A 19,568-nucleotide genomic window follows, 5' to 3' on the forward strand; every position below is an offset into this window, starting at 1 on the left:
TAAGGGTAGACATGGAGGTTATTGTTTGTCTGCTATTAAATTATCCTCCTCCCCACCCTGGGAACTCAAGGCAGTGTGCATGTGGCCTCCCTCCATTTAATCCTCACAATGTCCCTCTGAGGTAGGTTAGATTGAGAGATAGTGACTGGCCCAAAATCACCACCCAGTGAGCTTTATGGCTGAATGGGGATTTTGAACTCAGATCTCCTCAGTCCTAGTATGACACTCTGTCCATTGCACCACACTGATTCTTTTAATGATTAATTAATTACTAATAAATGAATAACTAATGAATAGTTAATTATTTACCCTAAAAGGCTAATGAGGTGCCAGAATCCTGAGCAGAGATGCCAGCAAAGTTCTTTGAGCTCAGCATAGCTGTCAGAGGAGCAACGGCAGGGGATCAAACCAAAAACAGTTGCAATAGCAAGGATCACACAGGATGAAGAGATAGCTAACAACTCTAGACACAAAAGAGAGCCTTGGGTGCAAACAGGGGTTATGCTGTCTAGCAGCCAAGCGGAGCCAAATCAATGTATAAAAGGAGACCAGCATGATTAGTATGTTTAGTAGTAGTAGTGGTTTCATTCTGTTAGAACGTCATCCGGATTTGCTCTGGTGTTTTATACTTCTGCCAGCTTAGAAAGGGGCCTATCTGATTTTGGCACAATAAAGTTTGCCAGGCTCTTCACTTTCTGGATCCAGTCTGCTTTACGCAGGCCCTTCTGCAATAAACCTTGTGTTCTTGAAAAGCCTGCCTCAGAATGAGAGACATCCAAACTGTCTAAAGAATCTGGGACAAAACAGGCATCGTGATTTAAAAGGGACAGATAACAGGGGCTGAAAAGGACTGTAAAGTTGTAGTTTATACAGTGGCAGACCTAATAAAGTATGCGAAGCAAAATGAGAGTGTTTCTAAATCTCTCTGTCTTCCTTTCTCTCAAAACTCCATAGTGAAATGGAGAGCGAACTCCTCACCCCCTACCTCTTAGTCTCCCCTGGCTCTTGAAACTGTGCCATTAACACATTCATCTTAAACCTGCCACCCCGTCAGACAGATCCTTTTAATGTCCCCAGTATTTCCAGGCCTCCTGGGAATGCAGCGGGACTCGGTTTTGCTCAACTCAGCATCCTGCAAAGTGCGTTGTGTCGGTGTCTGGAAGGTAAGGAGCATTTCTCGCTCTGAATAAATTACGACATGTGTTGGAAAATCAGAGTCCTAATTAAAATTGGCATTTCGGTGCTGTCTGCTGGTTAGCGGCCCCTTGCTGCGGACTAACATAATTTGTGACATGGGACGTCTCTTGCAGGCAGCGCACTGTGATGGGAGCCTACTTTAATGCCGGTTCAATATTTTCCCAGGCCTGAGTGTTGGGCTTTTGATCAACACCAGCCTTGCAGTGAAGGCAGGAACCACCTGAGTGCAAAAGTAAAAGTTGGTTAAAGCTAGGGTGACCATATAGGGTTCCTATATCTTTAAATTTTTTTTACAGAAAAAGGAATTTCAGCAGGTGTCATTTGTATGCATGCAGCACCTGGTGAAATTCCCTCTTCATCACAGCAGTTAAAGCTGCAGGAGCCCTGCCCTCTTGACCAGATACAAAAGAGGACAGGGCTCCTGCAGCTTTAACTGTTGTGATGAAGAGGGGATTTCACCAGGTGCCGCATGCATACAAATGATATCTGCTGAAATTCCCTTTTCTAAACAACTGCTAAAAATACAGCAGCCCTGTCCTCCTTTTCATATGGTCACTCTATTAAAGCATACATAATGGAACTGGGCATACTGCCTTTCTCTGCTCTCTACTCTCCAGTAATTGTACACAGTTCTGATTTGGGTCAAGATCATGGCGCTCAGGGAGAGGAGGATTTAAACTCCGAATCCTGAATTTTTGGTGCAAAAATTGAAGTCTACGGAGGCTTTTAAAACAAATTTCAATGTGTGTGCGTTGGAATTTTGTGAAAAAAATATGTTTTGGTGGGAAGCTTAAATCCTCCTTCCCTGGAGCAGTATGGCCCTGATCCAAATCACGGTCACTCATGCTTACTGGAGAGAAGAGGAAGCGAGCTCACATGGCTCCACTGTGCGTGCTTTAATGAATGTTTAGTTTGGCACCAAGAGGCTACGAGAAGGGTTGTGTTTAGCATTATTGCTCAAAAGCTGCACACAAATGACCGAGGCTTCTCATGAGGACATTTTTTCAGCAATGTTGTAATATGGACTGCCATTCCGGTTTGTTGATTCTAGTGGAGGCTGGTGGGCCTGATGTCAGTGGGGTGGTGAATCTGTGCTGAGTTTCAGTCCGACCTCTAAAGGAGCTATCCAAGGTGTACAGCACCTTGGATAGCTCCTTTAGCAGTCCAACTGGTTCTGATATCACCTTGGATAGATCCTAAAGAGTTCTCATTCGGACTGAAACCATAGCATAGCTGCACATGTTCAAAGAACATATAGAGAGGGCATATAGACACTTCAAATGTCACAGCTGCTTCTCTTTCCTGTGTCCATCACCTGATCCTGCACATATGGCTATCTAGTAGCATGGAGGCCAAAGTAACCAGTGCTTCAATCTTATTATCCAGGAGTAAGGCCCGTTGAACTCAGTGGGACTTATCTCTGAGTAGACATGCACAGGTTTGCACTCTAAAGAAAATTATTGCACCACTGGAGGATCTGTGATGCTTCTGAATTACTTTTTCTTTGGCCAAGGTTCACTTCTCTGCACCTTTTAACAGGTAATTCCTTCTTTTCTGTTGCCATGTGGTGGCTTGAAAGACAATAACAATGGAGCAGGCCTTCTCAGTGATGGCCCCACAATTATGGAACGATCTCCTGGGTGAGGCTGGCCTGATGCCAACATTGCTATCTTTTTGGTGCCCGCTCAAGATTTTTCTTTCCCCCCCAGGCATTTAGCAACATCATATTATTATTATTATTATTATTATTATTATTATTATTATTATTATTATCATTTATATACCGCTTGATAGCCGAAGCTCTCTGGGCTGTTTACAAAAGTTTAAAATAGTGAACAACTTTTGTTTTAATCTATCTTGGATTTGTTTTTATAGTTTGGCTGATCGTTCAAACTCATTTTTAGATGTACTGTCTGTTATGTGTTTTTAAATTTTGCATATTGGTTTTAATGTTTAAACTTTGTAAACTGCCCAGAGAGCTTTGGCTATGGAGCGGTATAGAAATAATAATAATAATAATAATAATAATAATAATAATAATAATAATAATAATAGAAATTGCCTCTCACCCTTGCTTGACACAAATGTCTGTCTGGGATTGCAGCTCCTGTGTTCTTCACGAGAATGGTAGAAAACAAAGGCATTTATGCTTTAAAATACTTTAAAAACCAATTTTTAAAAGCTACTTATACTGTCAGTAGATGTAAGGACTGGCATATGGGAATGTGTTAAATATCAGTTCCATTTGGCCATTTTTTATTTTTTATTTTGCATTCAGTGTAAATTATGTGTGATGGTTGGAAAATGAAAAACATGTTGGGCTTAAAGGCTTCTTTTGATGTTACAGGATCTAAAGTAGACTTTAATTTGCTGGGTGTGATTGCACCATGTTTGCTAAATTCTGAGATGTGGCCAGGTGTTCCATTAGGTGCTGCTGCTTTGAAAGGTGGGCTGGATTCTATGCAGGAGTGCTGTTACTCGGCTGTAAGTTATGAGTAAGTTATGAGTTAAGTTATGAATAAGTGATGAGTAAATCTTGGAGGTGTCCATTCTAATCTTGTCACAATTGGCGAGAAGTTGAGAATTTCTCAGTAACCTTGGCCCTGGTTGTGGGGGTGGGGGAGAAATGGAGGAATTTGCAGGTATTCTTGTGATGGATGAATGATGTGTGTGGTGGTGTGTCTGGTGTGTGTGTGTGTGTGTGTGAGAGAGAGAGAGAGAGACAGAGAGAGAGAGAGAGAGAGAAAGAGAGTTCGGGGGGATCTGGAGGGAGTATGTCTGTGAGTTTGGGGTGGGATGAACCTGAGAAATTGTGTGGGAAGGGGAGATGGTTTTTGTATGTTTGTGTGTGTCTTTTGGCAGTATGAGGGCGTGTTTTTGTGTATATTGGCAGCATGGGGGTGTGCCACGCCAGTTTGACTTTCTATGAAATGTGTGCTTTGTTGCAGTAGTAAATGTTGTGATTGCCCACACCTCATGGCAGCCATTTTGTGATTCCTTCCCCCCCCATGGCAGACATTTTGGAAGGGTGCCCACAGCATTTTTTCAAAAATCCAATTGTGTTCACAGGCCCCAAAAGGTTGTCCATTCTAAACAAAGGCCTCAAACTTCAGAGGCATTGCCATCACAGTAGAATGTGAGGAGTCTTTCCAGGACTGAAGAAATAGCACGATCGGGTAACTCAAAACTTAAGTTGTCTTGAGAAGGAACCACCAAGTTGATAAGATGAGCTGTCCTTGCTGGAGATGTCCAAGGAAAATTGGACAGTCATCTGGTGGAGACACTCCAGTTCTGGATCCCTGTCTCAAGCAGGGGGTTGGACTAGATGGTCTTCAGGTCACCCTCCAACTCTCTGACTTTGAGAGTGTGTGGGCAGGTTCTTTGTGGGACTAGATTTGGCTCTGAGGCTTCTAGTTGCTGAGCTCTGTCATAAACAAAGTACGACTGCAAACAATCATTACCAGAAAAAAGCCTAGATCATCAAGTAGCTCATTTCTTGACTTACAGAGGGTCACTGTGGTAAGGGTGGAGAAGATTTGTGGGGGAGTCAAAAGTCCAGTGTTCCCATAATCACATGCTTGGGGGTTCACTTTCTGGTGTGTATAGTTTGAAGGCTTTTGGGTAGGAGGGCCGAGAAAGACCTCTGAAAATACAGCAGGCTACAAGACGGAGTAGACAGCAGTGAACTGAATGGCTCTTTGGTCTTTCTGAGCATTAGACATCTCCTAATCCCTATATGCTCCTGCCTTGTTCTGGTGGCCTCTCAAATTCCAGAGGCCTGACTAAGAGGAGAATAATCAGAGATACTTGAAACTGTAAATGTTGGTGCTTAACAAGATTATCTGTGCCATGAGGTCATTCTGATTTCTTTGATTGTTGTCCAAAAAAGAAAAAGAAGAAGAAGAAAGAAGTAAAAGTACAGTCATTATCCACATATAGACTCATCAGCAATGATCTCGGGTCATGTGTCATTTTTCTATATTTAGAAGTTGAATGGCATGAGATGGGGAAGGGTTTTTGGCTTAAAACCAGAAAAGAGAGGTTGAGAGATAAAAACGGGAGGCACGATTTCTGTAGGACATTATGTCCTCTGTGTTTAGAGAACTTTAAATCGTCAGGAAGTAGGTAAGGTACACACTGCTCTCTCTCTCTTTTTTTTGCAGTAGAATGTCTTGGAGGAGAGAAAAAGAGCACAAAGGGAATTATCCCCCCCCCTTTTCATTTACGGACCAATCCTATGTCCCCCAGTTTCCTGCCTCTGAGGTTGTAGGCAGGGCTCTGAGCTGGGAAACCACGCTCCCTTCCTTCTTCCCCCACATAGCTAGCTCAGAGAGAACCACAGCAGCTACCTCTCCATGGTTACAAAATGGAGCACTGAGATGGGGAAAAAGAGGCATTCCAGGGGGCAGGAAAGGGTAGAGACTAGGGATGTGGGGGTATGAGGTATCTCCAGCCATCTCCACCCCCACAAGCATCCACTAAATGGGCAAAATCGGGCCGTCTAGAAAAAATGCAGCGGATCAGGCACAAGGCGCCTCCTGTTCTGCATTGGATACTTGTAAGCCTCTGCCCGACTGAATCTGCTCTGGGTTTCAGTCAGAACTGTAACTCCTTTAGAGTTGTGACTGAAACCCGGAGTGGATTCATCACCCCACTGACATCAACACCAGCCTCCGCTGCATCGTACGTTTTCCTCCTAGGAGAGTTGCTCCAGCAACTTGATCCCTTTGATTGCGCTGTTTGTCATTCTTCACAAAAGTCATATTGGATGTCACAGCTGATCTGATTAAATAGTAGTGAGGATACATGAAGCCAAGGACAGCAAAGGCAAAAAAGGGAATAAGGTGAGAAGAAGAATACCATCGATTTATTTATTTATTTATTTATTACATTTTTATACCGCCCAATAGCCAAAGCTCTCTGGGCGGTTCACAAAAATTAAAACCATGCCATCTGAATTCGATGCCATCTGAATATGTTTACTGTGAGTGTTGAAAATCGCCCAAAAGTGGAGATGCCTTTCAACTATTGTGAAAACTAGAGATGGCTGAATTTCAGATTCTCCTTTATTCCCAGTCTTGGTTCATCCTCAACTATGAGAATTTCTTTTAAAGTTCTCATGAAAATCCATATGCATTTTTGTGTTCATTTCTCGTAATGCATGCATTTTGTGTGTACAGTTGTGCCTGATACAGACATTTTGGTTTTGCAAGCAAACCAGACAAGCCATTTTGGCTTAGCTCTAGCTGATTCTTGAGCAGTGGTTGTCTGGTGCTCAATTGCAGCTAGAAAAAAACACCCCACTATTGGTTTACTACCTTTTATAAGTCTGTTAAAAATGGCTTTGTCTACGGACGCCCTCCATCCCTTTCTCTTTCAGCTGGCTTTTGCAATTGCCGCTTGACGGTCTGTGGGCAGCATTGTCTGTGATAAATGCCATTCCTTCTTCAAGAAATTTGCACCAGGGATGACAAAGGTGTTAGATTCACAGAAGAGCTTTTTAAGAGACATTAGAAGAAGAGGATCAGTGTATTTTTACAGATGAGCTGTCAATGGAGAGGTTATTGTAGCCCTGCTGAGTGCATTATTTATAGTGCTTGGGCCTTGTGAATAAAAGGGAGTATAAATCTCCAAGCATCACTTCTAACCCTCTTCCATTTATACAGTTCTTTTTCATTGGAATAATTCTTCATCTTCCTCACATATTGCAGCCTTAAAAGCTCAAATCCAGAAAGGGCTTTCCATGGCCTGCATTGATCACACACAATAGCTTAAGCCTTTTGCTATACGGGCAGCTTTCTCAGGTGTGCGCGACTTGCGGCTCACCAAACCAAATGCAGGCCAACAGCCCCCAAAGGCAGCCAACTGAGTGGTTGACTGCTCAGCTGTTGTTGCCATCTCAGGAAGCCCACAAAGTCACATTGGCTGCAGAAGGTGGGGAGCACTAACCATCTTGATTCCCAGGACTAACCTACATGCTATTTTAAATGTGTAGCATGAAGGTCAGGAGTGAGGAATCTCTCGTTGTCATGTCTAACCCTACTGCCCCTGTTTCGAGAGAAGGTGTTTTAGGTAACCAACCAGAATCAGATTTGGACCTAGAGGAGACGGCGCCAGACACCAGCCAGCCTGTACCAGTGGGGGAGGAAGCTCTCATGGGTGATTCACCAGCTGGGAGTCAGCCCTCTCCAGAGCTTATCTCCTCAAGGCCAAATCCTACACACTCAGTGGGAAGTGAGCTTTCTTCTGGAGGAGAGTGCCCCGACAAGCTAGCGGATGCTAGGGTCCGCCAGAAGCTAAAACGCACAGAGCGGAAGGAAGGAGTAAGAAAGTGGGTCCAACTAGGATTGCGCCAGAATCCGCACCAGGCTCTCTGAAGTTACGGGTGTTTGGGAAAGAGCTTCCTGTTCTCCTTGGTCAGACAATTGTCTCACTTAGTTTGCATAGTTTTGCCTAGGGGGAAGTTTCCAAGAGATTACACTCTCTTCAAGTAGAAGAGATGTTTGCTGCTTAATAAAAGCTTTGTAGATTACCTAGCATTTGTCTCTCATCAAAAGCAGGAGCTTTCTGAGAAACACGACACTTGTAGCCCTAGGACCAGGGCCAGCCCAAGACATTTTGCTGTCTGAGGTGAAGGACAAATTGGCTGATGAATCTGCTTTCCACCCTAATGATGGAACAATGTTCTCCATGGAACTCAAAGGCAGCAGACTAACTTAGGGGGGCACAGAGTAGGCTGGAAGGCGCGCAGTTGCCCACCAGCAACTGCTTCCTGAAGCGACCACCTTGTCTTGCCTCATGGTAGGGCCGGCCCCACCTAGGATTTAATTCAATTTCAGAAAAGTTCTTGGGGGCCACATTCCGGTGGTGAGTGGAGGCAAAGGAGTGGAGGCAACGGTTAAAGGAGTAGGGGAAAATACTGGCCTGTTGAAGATTAAAACTTTTGCTTGTCTGTAACTAAGCTTAAGGAAAAGCATTTCAACCTTTTGGAATGGGAGGAAAAGAACTACACAAAACCCAGGAAGCTACCAAATAATGGGGTGGGGGGGAAAGGGGATGGGGGGCAGGGAAAGATGAACAGTGGAGGGCCGGATTTGCCTCCTGGGCCTAATGTCTCCCACTCCTGGTGTAGGTGTTCATTACTTTTTTTCGTTTACTTTTGTGTAAACATGTGGGGCCCTGATCTGGACTGGGACCATTGCAGGTGGGAAGAGGAGGATTAAACCTACCTACCCAGCCATTTTTTAAAAAAGAAAAATCACACGCACGTGTGGGGGCATAAGGGAAAAAAAACCCCTCTACTGGCACTAGGGATTTCTGGGGCATATGCTTGGGTAGTGGTGGTGGTAAAGTTTGCTGAGCTTTTATCAGCTTGGCCCCCTGGACTTCAATTCACTTATCCGTGAGCTGTCCCATTTCGATCTAGATTGCATTGGGCCAATTCATGGATTCCCCCCTTAAAATGACATTTACATAAATCACAGCTGGAATTTGCATAATATGTGCGAACTTCAACCGTAATTTGCACCAATTGCGACTGTAAATTGCTTGACTCCTGCAAGTTCTGCCCACAATTTTGAGCAAAATTAAGCACGTTACAGTCACAATTTGTGTGAATCAAGCAAATCATAGCCGAAATTTGCACAATTTGCACAAATTACAGCTGCAGTTTGCATAAATGTTGCTTCAAGGGGGAAAATCTGAGAAAAGTTCATAGATTTATTTATTTATTTATTTTATTTATTACATTTTTATACCGCCCAATAGCCAAAGCTCTCTGGGCGGTTCACAAAAATTAAAACCACAAAAAACATCCAACAGGTTAAAAACACAATTTCGAAATACAGTATAAAAAGCGCAACCAGAATAAAACCACACAGCAAAGTTGATTATAAGATTAAAATACAGAGTTAAAACAGTAAAATTTAAATTTAAGTTAAAATTATGTGTTAAAATACTGAGTGAATAAAAAGGTCTTCAGCTGGCGACGAAAGCAGTACAGTGTAGGCGCCAGGCGGACCTCTCTGGGGAGCTCGTTCCACAACCGGGGTGCCACAGCGGAGAAAGCTCTCCTCCTAGTAGCCATCTGCCTCACTTCCTTTGGCAGGGGCTCACGGAGAAGGGCCCCTGTAGATGATCTTAAGGTCCGGGCAGGTACATATGGGAGGAGGCGTTCCTTCAGATAACCTGGCCCCAAACCGTTTAGGGCTTTAAATGTCAATACCAGCACTTTGAATCGGGCCCGGACCTGGACCGGCAGCCAATGAAGCTGGAAAAGGACTGGCATAATGTGATCTCGCCGGCCAGTCCCTGTTAGTAAACGGGCTGCCCTATTTTGTACCAGCTGAAGCTTCCGGACCGTTTTCAAAGGCAGCCCCACGTATAACGCATTGCAGTAATCCAAGCGAGAGGTTATCAGAGCATGGATAACTGTAGCTAAGCTATCTCTGTCCAGATAAGGGCGCAGCTGGTATATCAGCCTGAGCTGATAAAAGGTGCTCTTTGCCACTGAGTTCACCTGTGCCTCAAGTGACAGTTCTGGATCCAAGAGCACACCCAAACTACGGACCCGAACCTTTAGGGAGAGTGCAACCCCGTCCAGGACAGATGCTGAGAAAAAGCCTGTGACTGAGATGGCACAAGCTGAGCCGGGGGCTCTGGAGAAATCCTGTGAGCCTAAAAGGGGTGAGATTTCCCCATGACGGCCGTCTCTAATTGGTGCTAATGCTCACCCATTCTTCTCCAGACAAATCTGACAGACCTTTACTTAATTTATTATGAACGAACAGCTAAATGGTATAGGAAGAGGCTATAGAACCAGCTGTACAGAGAACCAGATTGAAAACAGCAGCTACTTTTGGAACAAGAGAAATTCTGCAGCAGGCCTGTGTTTTGGTCTTTGGAGGCATAGAGGGAGGAGAACATAAGAAGAGCCCTGCTGGATCAGACCAAGGATCCATCTAGTCCAGCACTCTGTTCACACAGTGGCCAACCAGCTGTTGACTAGGGATCAACAAGCAGGACATGGTGCAACAGCACCCTCCCACCCGTGTTCCCCAGCAACTGGTGTATGAAGAAGGCTTGCTGCCTCTGATACTGGAGGTAGCACAAAGTCATCAGGACTAGTAGCCATTGATAGCCTTCTCCAAGAATTTATCCAACTCCCTTTTAAAGCCATCCAAATTGGTGGCCATCACTACATCCTGTGAATTCTATAGTTGAACTATGCGCCGTGTGAAGAAGCCTTTCTTTTCATCTGTCCTTAATCTCCCATCAATCAGCTTCACGGGATGACCCCAGGTTCTTGTATTATGGGAGAGGGAAAAAAATGTCTCCCTAACCACCTTCTCCACACCAGGTATAGTTTTGTACACCTCTATCAGGTCTCCCCTCAGCCTCCTTTTCCCCAAGCTAAACAATCCTAGCTGTTGTAACCTTCCCTCATAGGGGAGTTGTTCCAGCCTCTTGATCATTTTAATCACCCTTTTCTGCACTTTTCCCAGCTCTGATAGATAGATAGATAGATAGATAGATAGATAGTGTTTCACCAGGGCCGTAGCTAGACCTAAGGTTTATCCCAGGATCATCCCGGGTTCGTCCCTGCCTGAGCGCTGGATGCCCTGTGTGGCACTTAGATGAACAGGTTTGACCCCAGGACAATCCTGGGATAAACCTTAGGTCTAGCTACGGCCCAGAACTGCACACAGTATGCTAAATGTGGTCACACCGTAGATTAGTACAAAGGGGTTGAGTTGGCTTTGATATCTTGGGTAGGCCCTCAACTTGTGGGTGGCACATAACGGTGGTAGGTTTTTCGCAGTGGAGGGTGGAGTTGGCATTGTCATGCCTGTGGGAAACAAAGCTGAGCTGGATTCAGTTTTGCTGCTCCCGGAGTAGGAAGAACGCCCATTTGCAACATTAAACAGAAATCAAAAGCTCTCTTTTCATTCACTGCTCTTTTGAAATTCTACACCGTGTTGGGCAGCAGAGCAGGCTGGCCTATTTTCTCCTATCTGCTGTTGCTGGATAAGACACTGCTCTCCTCCTCCTCTTCCTCTTCTTTCTTCTTCTTCTTCCTCCTCCTCCTCTTCCTCCTCAGTTTTGTTTCTTTCATCATCACCGCACACACACAGTTACTCTCGAATTGCAGCAATAATACCACCGCACTTATCTCGACATCAACTTCTGTCAAGCTCCTTTGTCCTGGCTCAGCTTCATCACTTGCCAAACGTAGCGGTTGAAGACATTTGTGAGCTGACGCTGAGACATTTTCCCACACAAATCATGTGTTTAAAATCTTATGCAACAAGGATAACTCAAAAAATAACTGATAGGAAGAGTCGAACAAATGCAAAATGCCCTTGCCCTGTTTGGGCTTTCACTGGTGCCAATAGCTTTTATAATATTTTGTTGTGTTTTTATTGCCTGTTTTGTATACCTTTGTATGGCTTTCTTTTTGTTGCTCCTGTAGGCTACCTTGAGAGGGTTTAGAAGGTTGCAGCTTGGAAGAATAGAGCAGCAAATGCAGAATTCACCTGCTCCTTGTCAGTGGTAACGCTGAGGACCAGGGCTTTCTACTTAAACTATTTTATATTATTTTATACTTTAATAGTTTAACATGTGTCTGAAAAATTAATTGGATAATGGGGGGAAGGGGGCACCCCAATTACTACCATTTTTGTCTGTCTCTTCTGCCAAGACTCTCGTTCACGCACTGGTTATCTCTCGGTTGGACTACTGCAACCTTCTTCTCTCTGGCCTTCCTTCGTCTCACATCAGTCCACTGGTCTCTGTCCACCACTCTGCCGCTAAGATCATCTTCCTGGCCCGCCGCTCTGACCATGTCACTCCACTTCTGAAATCTCTTCATTGGCTTCCAATTCACTCCAGAATCCAATATAAACTTCTCCTGCTGACCTTCAAAGCTCTTCACGGTCTAGCTCCTGCCTATCTCTCCTCTCTCATCTCACACTATCGCCCCGCTCGGGCTCTCCGCTCCTCTGATGCCATGCTTCTCGCCTGCCCAAGGACCTCCACTTCCCTTACTCGGCTTCGTCCTTTTTCTTCTGCTGCCCCTTATGCCTGGAACGCTCTTCCAGAACACTTGAGAACTACAAACTCAATCACTGCTTTTAAAACTCAGCTAAAAACTTTTCTTTTCCCTATAGCCTTCAAATATTGAGTTTGTTCTGACTCTATACTGCTAGCTTCACCCTACACGGTGCCTGTTTACACTTCCCTGTGCCTGTTTGCATTCTCCTTCCCTCTTTATTGTTTACTACAACTTATTAGATTGTAAGCCTATGCGGCAGGGTCTTGCTATTTACTGTGTTATCTGTACAGCACCATGCACACTGATGGTGCTATATAAATAAATAAATAATAATAATAATAATAATAATAATAATAATAATATGGCACTGGGGGATTAACAGGCCAGTTGGGGAGAAGAAGGGCTAGACACATTATGACTATCCCCTCTTCTAGTTCTTTCCCCAACTAGACAGTTCCTGACTGCCTTACCAGCTCAGATTTAATGCTGCTGCTGCTGAATGCCAGGTCAGTCAGAAACAAAATCTGCCTCGTCCATGGTTTGCTACAGGTTTCAGTCAGAACTCTAAAGAGCACAGTGCAGAGCTCCTTGGGTAACTTAGGGAGCTCCTTTAGAGTTCTGACCGGTTCTGAGTGAAACCCGGAATGGATTCACTAGCCCACTGACATTGGAGCCACCAGCCTCCACTGATGGTATTGGATAGTGCAAAGGGGTGGGGGAAGGCAGTGCTAGAACACTCATCCATACCCCACCTCCTGACACGTGATTAGAAGATCTGGAGACAGCTTCTGTGTATTTGTGTTGCCATGATGTGTGGCTTTGATTCTGCAGTATTTCAGAACGTCTTTGTATTGTTTCAGCCTCTGCTTTGTTTTCAATTGATTACTTTATGGATGTGCTGGATTTGTTTCTGGGGCTGCTATTTGGATTTTACTTGCTATATTATTTTTTAGACGTTGCCCCGAGAACATTTGCCATTGAGCGTTCTTCAACTACCCACTGAATGAATCAACAACATGTGTTCTTGATCTGCTTTCGGTGAGGCCTATAAAAGACCTTGCTCCTTTGCACAGTTTTCTAATGAGATGAGGATTCTCTTGACTCAATCGCTCAGTTCCTTTTATCCGGTTCTTGCTTGATGTGATAGTTTCTTGGTTTTCGTAGGCTTAGCTTCGAGCATTTTGGAGAAGTGCTGTAGAAAGAAACTCAATCAGTCAACCAATGTTGCCTCTGAAAGTACAGATTTTAGGGTTGAGTCCTCTTGGGAAACCAACTTCGCTCTGAGTTATGTGCATGAAGTGATTTTATGAACAATGCTGCAGTTGAAATCATGCCCTGCTACGAATGTTGGCCATAACTACTGCCTAAAGGAAACAAACATGGCAGAAATGGGGTGGAGTAGAGTGGGGAGGGAGAAGGTAATGGAGGGTCTACCTTCTCATTTCCCCTCCTTTTCCTTGTGGCTTCAGGTTTGTAGACAAAGTAGGAGCAACACATCCTTTGGGATAGTCTGGACAAGCCCTATGGGCACAGGCAGCTACAATGGGGCAAGAGAGAGACAGTCAATAGGTGAGGACGATTAGATATCCCTCTTTATGTATTTGAACATCTCACATGTCTGAGGTTCCTCTGAGATATTTTGGCTCAGTTCTAACTGAATTCCCTTCTATCTGCCCCTCACCTTAGCTTTACCTAGGGTGATCATACGAAAAGGAGGACAGAGCTCCTGTATCTTTAACAGTTGTGTAGAAAAGGGAATTTCAGCAGGTGTCATTTGTATGCAGGCATCACCTAGTGAAGTTCCCTCTTCATCACAACAGTTAAAGCTGCAGGAGTATAGCTAGAGCCACCAGATAAAAAAGAGGGCAGGGTTCCTCCATGTTTAACTGTTGTGATGAAGACGGAACTTCACCAGGTGCTGCAGGCATACAAATGACACCTGCTGAAATTCCCTTTTCTACACAACTGTTAAAGATACAGGAGCCCTGTCCTCCTTTCCATATGGTCACCCTAGGTAAAGCTAAGGTGAGGGGCAGATAGAAGGGAATTCAGTTAGAACTGAGCCAAAATATCTCAGAGGACTTTTATCTGAGAAAACATCTGGGATTTTCCTTTCCCCACCCCCACAGTAAAAGAAAGCCACTTATTAATATTAACCAATTATTAATTATTAATTAATTATTAACCAATTATTCTCCACCATTTTTTCAGAGCCATTCAGATGCCATTCTTCCTGCTACACCTAGCACTCCAGAACAATGCTAGGGCTTAGCTGAATTCATCACAGATCTTCTGGCAAACATCCTCCTTGTGAAGAGGTCCGTGCTCCCAAGGAGGCCTTTACTCTTGAGGAACCTTTTCCTGTAATAGGGTGACCATATGGAAAGGAGGACAGGGCTCCGGTATCTTTTAACAGTTGTATTGAAAAGGAAATTTCAGCAGGTGTCATTTGTATATATGGAGAACCTGGTGAAATTTCCTCTTCATCACAACAGTTAAAGCTGCAGGTGCCCTGCCCTCTTTAAAATCTGGTCACTCGAGTGTAGTTCCTGCAGCTTTAACTGCTGTGATGAAGAGGGAATTTCACCAGGTTCTTCATATATACAAATGATACCTGCTGAAATTCCCTTTTCTATGCAACTGTTAAAGATACAGGAGCCCTGTCCTCCTTTTCATATGGTCACCCTACCTGTAACCTTGGCCATCGTCTTAGCCTGTATCTCTACGCACCAGTTTTCTCAAGAGCTGGTTGGGGGCTCAACATCTCCCACCGACTCAGAAGCAGAGCTTTCCACCTTTCAAGGGGGAAGATCTGAAGCCATCTCTCTGAAGCCATGGTCAGCCCAGGACCCTCTGAAATAGTTCGCTCCCCAGAAGCCAGGGGGAGGGGATGACACAAATAGAGTGGAGAGTTTGGAGAGGCCATTTGCTCGCAGCTCTAATTTCAGTGCTAATTTGTTTAGGCTTTCCCTTTCCCTAATATGGAATGGATTTCCCCCCATACTATCTTCTTGCTCCCACCCCCCACCCCATTTCACTCCACCTCAACATTCTCCAGCTGCCAGTGGCAGGGATGCCTTTTGGAGTTCTTATATCGAACCTTCGTTGGCTAAACAAAATGGCCTGCTTAATTCTTCCAGCCACATCAGAAGAAGAGCAGATCTGCAAAATTCCTCCTTTTTTCCCCTAGAACACTCAGCCCTCAGATCACAGGCTGCAATAAAACAGGTGAGCGGGCTGCCCTCGCGATTCTATCTGATGGGAGGTGTTGTTTTCCCCTCCGTACGAGCATACTTTTGTTAAGTAACTGCTGTGATCTTGCCTACTGAGTCTTGAAATTAAAGTGTAAAACAAATAGAGGAGAGAGAGAGAGAGAGAGAGAGATGCCCATGAGCAACCAGCGGTTGAGTTGACGATGATTAGGTGGATTATGACTGTTACTGAAACCAACAAGTTGCTATCTGTTTGGTACATTCTGCAAAGCATACAATGAAAATTAAATGCAGAAGGAATGATGTGGAAAGAGAAAGAGAGAGAGAGAGAGAAGAAAAAAATCCAACTTCAAATACTAGGGGGTAGAAGGTAATCTTGGCAGAATTGGCATGCAAGCATTTCTGTGGCGCACGTGACCACTGCCAAACTGTGCAGTCATGTTCACTGGGGTGACTGCAGGCTGACGACTAGAGCGTCGGGCAGCGGGCCAAATCCCCACAAGCTCTGTGTGTGGCTTGGGCGAGTTACCATCTCTCAGCCTAACCCATCCCATGAGAATCAGTTGCAGCCAATTTTTAATTATTTTTTTTTACCTTGAAATGCAATCCAGGGTGACATACGGGATCTTCTAAGGTGTTAAAGTGCTTTTGGAACTCCACAGTATTGAAGTTGGATTCTTGGGGGAAACTTGGATACCTTATGGTTACTTAAGGGAGCTTGAATACTTGATGGAATATCCTCTTCCATATCAACTAACCTGTACTCTAAGTCCTTCCTCAGAGGCCTTCTCTGGGTGCCCCAGCTAACGGAAGTGGGGCACGTGGCTATGGGTGAGAAGGTCTTTCAATCTGAGTGCCTTGCTTGTGTAACTCTCTCCCCGAAGAGACACACTTCCTGCTTTCCACTCTCCACCCTGCCTTCTTCGGCCGAGCTCTCTGACCCGGCCAGGTTGGAGGTAGGTGGGTGGTGGCGGCGGCAAGGACGCCTCTTCCTCGTCTCTTCTCCAGGCAAGTTACACGATCGCTTTGGGGCCGCACTGGGGGCGCATGGAAACGCCCTCAGTACAACGTGTAGAATCCCCCCTGGTGTGCAGAATCATCGCAATCCACCATGGATTATTTAAGCCACGATGAGCTGAACCTGGGCTGCCCGGCTTATTTATTTATTTAATTTCTATATTCATCACTGGCTGAAGCTCTCTGGGTGGTTCACAAAAGTTAAAACCATAAAGTACAGCTTAGAGCATACAATATGGAAACTTAATCAACAATTTGTTGTTGTTTATTCGTTCAGTCGTTTCCGACTCTTCGTGACTTCATGGACCAGCCCACGCCAGAGCTTTCTGTCAGCTGTCGCCACCCCTAGCTCCCCCAAGGTCAAGTCTGTCACCTCCAGAATATCATCCATCCATCTTGCCCTTGGTCGGCCCCTCTTCCTTTTGCCTTCCACTTTCCCTAGCATCAGCCTCTTCTCCAGGGTATCCTGTCTTCTCATTATGTGGCCAAAGTACTTCAGTTTTGCCTTTAATACCATTCCCTCAAGTGAGCAGTCTGGCTTTATTTCCTGGAGTATGGACTGGTTTGATCTTCGTGCAGTCCAAGGCACTCTCAGAATTTTCCTCCAGCACCACAGTTCAAAAGCGTCTATCTTCCTTCGCTCAGCTTTCCTTATGGTCCAGCTCTCGCAGCCATAGGTTACTACGGGGAATACCATTGCTTTAACTATGCGGACCTTTGTTGTCAGTGTGGTGTCTCTGCTCCTAACTATTTTATCAAGATTTGTCATTGCTCTCTTCCCAAGAAGTAAACGTCTTCTGATTTCCTGGCTGCAGTCAGCGTCTGCAGTAATCTTTGCGCCCAGAAATATAAAGTCTGTCACTGCCTCCACGTTTTCTCCCTCTATTTGCCAGTTATCAATCAAGCTAGTTGCCATAATCTTGGTTTTTTTGAGGTTTAACTGCAACCCGGCTTTTGCACTTTCTTCTTTCACCTTTGTCATAAGGATCCTCAGCTCCTCCTCGCTTTCAGCCATCAAAGTGGTGTCATCTGCATATCTGAGATTGTTAATCAACAATATAAAACCACAATATAAAAGTGCAACCAGAATAAAACCGAGCAGCAATGCAGAGATTTAAAATACAGATTTAAAACAGCAGAGTTAAAAGACTAGGATGGTAAAATGTCTTAAAATACTGGGAAAATAAAAAGACAATCATCTGCCAGGATAATCTCTCTCGGGAGCTTATTCCATGGCCGGGGTGCCACAACAGAGAAGTCCCTCCTCTTAGTAGCCACTTGCCTCACTTTCTTTGGCAGGGCCTCACAGAGGAAGACCCCTGAAGATGATCTTAGGTCCCAGGCATGTTCATATGGGAAAAGGCAATCCTTTAGATAACCTGGGACCAAGCCATTTAGGGCTTTGAATGGGGAGGGAAACAACCCTCTAATAACCCATGGCTTCTTGGAGAGTTATTGGAGGATTGTTTTACCCCCTCCAACAAGCCATACCACTCAGGTTCAGATGACATGGCAACCTCTCCACCTAGAGTTGAATATTCAAAATGGCCTCTGGCAGATGCTGTAACTCACCATGGCTTAAATAACCCACATGGGACAGTGGTGATTGGGAAAACCTGCAAAGACCTTTTCGTTTCCACAGATGTTTAGCCTCCGATGTATTCCCCACCTCTCCCTCTGCTGTGATTATTTTTAGCACTGCCTTTTACTGTTTTTGGCTTGTATTTTTTATTGGTTATTGTAAACTGCCCTGAATTGAAGGGCAGTATAGAAATATTTAAAGCAAGCCAACAAATAAACAATATCCACATTGCTATCATTAGACTATAGCTGCCCCCACCCTTCTGTGACACTCTGTTGATTCTTATTTACTGGCCTTGTGTACATCATGCACTTGTTTTTTTTACAATTGCATTGCAACATAGGTACTGTAGTCTACAATACATGCCTTTTTTACAATTGCATTGCAACATAGGTACTGTAGTCTACAATACATGCTTTTTTTTACAATTGCATTGCAACATAGGTACTGTAGTCTACAATACATGCCTACAATGGTGATACAGTTAGAATGACATTAAACAGAGGAGGACTGACATTTAGGGTTACTTCATGCAAACCTCCTAACCACCGGACCATGGAGTCAGTTGACTGTTGGCCATTGGAATGGCGATCCTTCATTCCCTGGAGAAAGGGTTGTCTGTAAACTATCCTTGGTGGCCCACCAGGGAATTTAAATTTCTGTAATCCAGGAATGCTGTAATCCAGTACTGTCCCCCTGGTCCAATGGGCTATGGTAGGGTGACCATATGAAAAGGAGGACAGGGCTCCTGTATCTTTAACAGTTGTATTGAAAAGGGAATTTCAGCAGGTGTCATTTGTATATATGGAGAACCTGGTGAAATTTCCTCTTCATCACACCAGTTAAAGCTGCAGGTGCCCTGCCCTCTTTAAAATCTGGTCACTCTAGTATAGCTCTTGCACTAACTGTTGTGATGAAGAAGGAATTTCACCAGGTTCTCCATATATACAAATGACACCTGCTGAAATTCCCTTTTCTTTGCAACTGTTAAAGTTATAGGAGCCCTGTCCTCCTTTTCATATGGTCACCCTAGCTATGGGAGACTTGGATAGGGGAGGCACTATGGATGGCTCCTGGCCACCTACTGGTGCATTTTTGTTTTGTGGATTCTGTGGGGCTGTCTATATATGGGGAAAGCTGTGGGGTGGCTCCACAGTGGCGCTGTGTTGTTTACATGATGCAGAAGCCACTGCAGAGCCATCCCAGGGCTTTTCCCCAAAGCTCTGGAAAAAAGAGTTGGGGACTTACCTTGACTTTTTTCTCTAGAGCGAGGTGACGAAGGTGCATCTATCACCTGTCGGTGCTCTGGAGTCACGGCGGAGGTGTGGCCAGGCAGATGGCAACCCCTGATTGGTCACCATCTACCCGGACAGGAGGGAGAGGGCAGGCCAGTGAGCTGAATGGCTGCTGGAACACCTCCCAGTTTCCACCGGTGTCAGGAGAAGAAAATGCTCGGTGGGGAAAGCCCCACAAGGTAAGGTGGAAAGAAAAATGGTGAGGGACAGGT

The sequence above is a fragment of the Elgaria multicarinata genome, chromosome 2, assembly GCF_023053635.1.
Source record: "Elgaria multicarinata webbii isolate HBS135686 ecotype San Diego chromosome 2, rElgMul1.1.pri, whole genome shotgun sequence".
Lineage (NCBI taxonomy): Eukaryota > Metazoa > Chordata > Lepidosauria > Squamata > Anguidae > Elgaria > Elgaria multicarinata.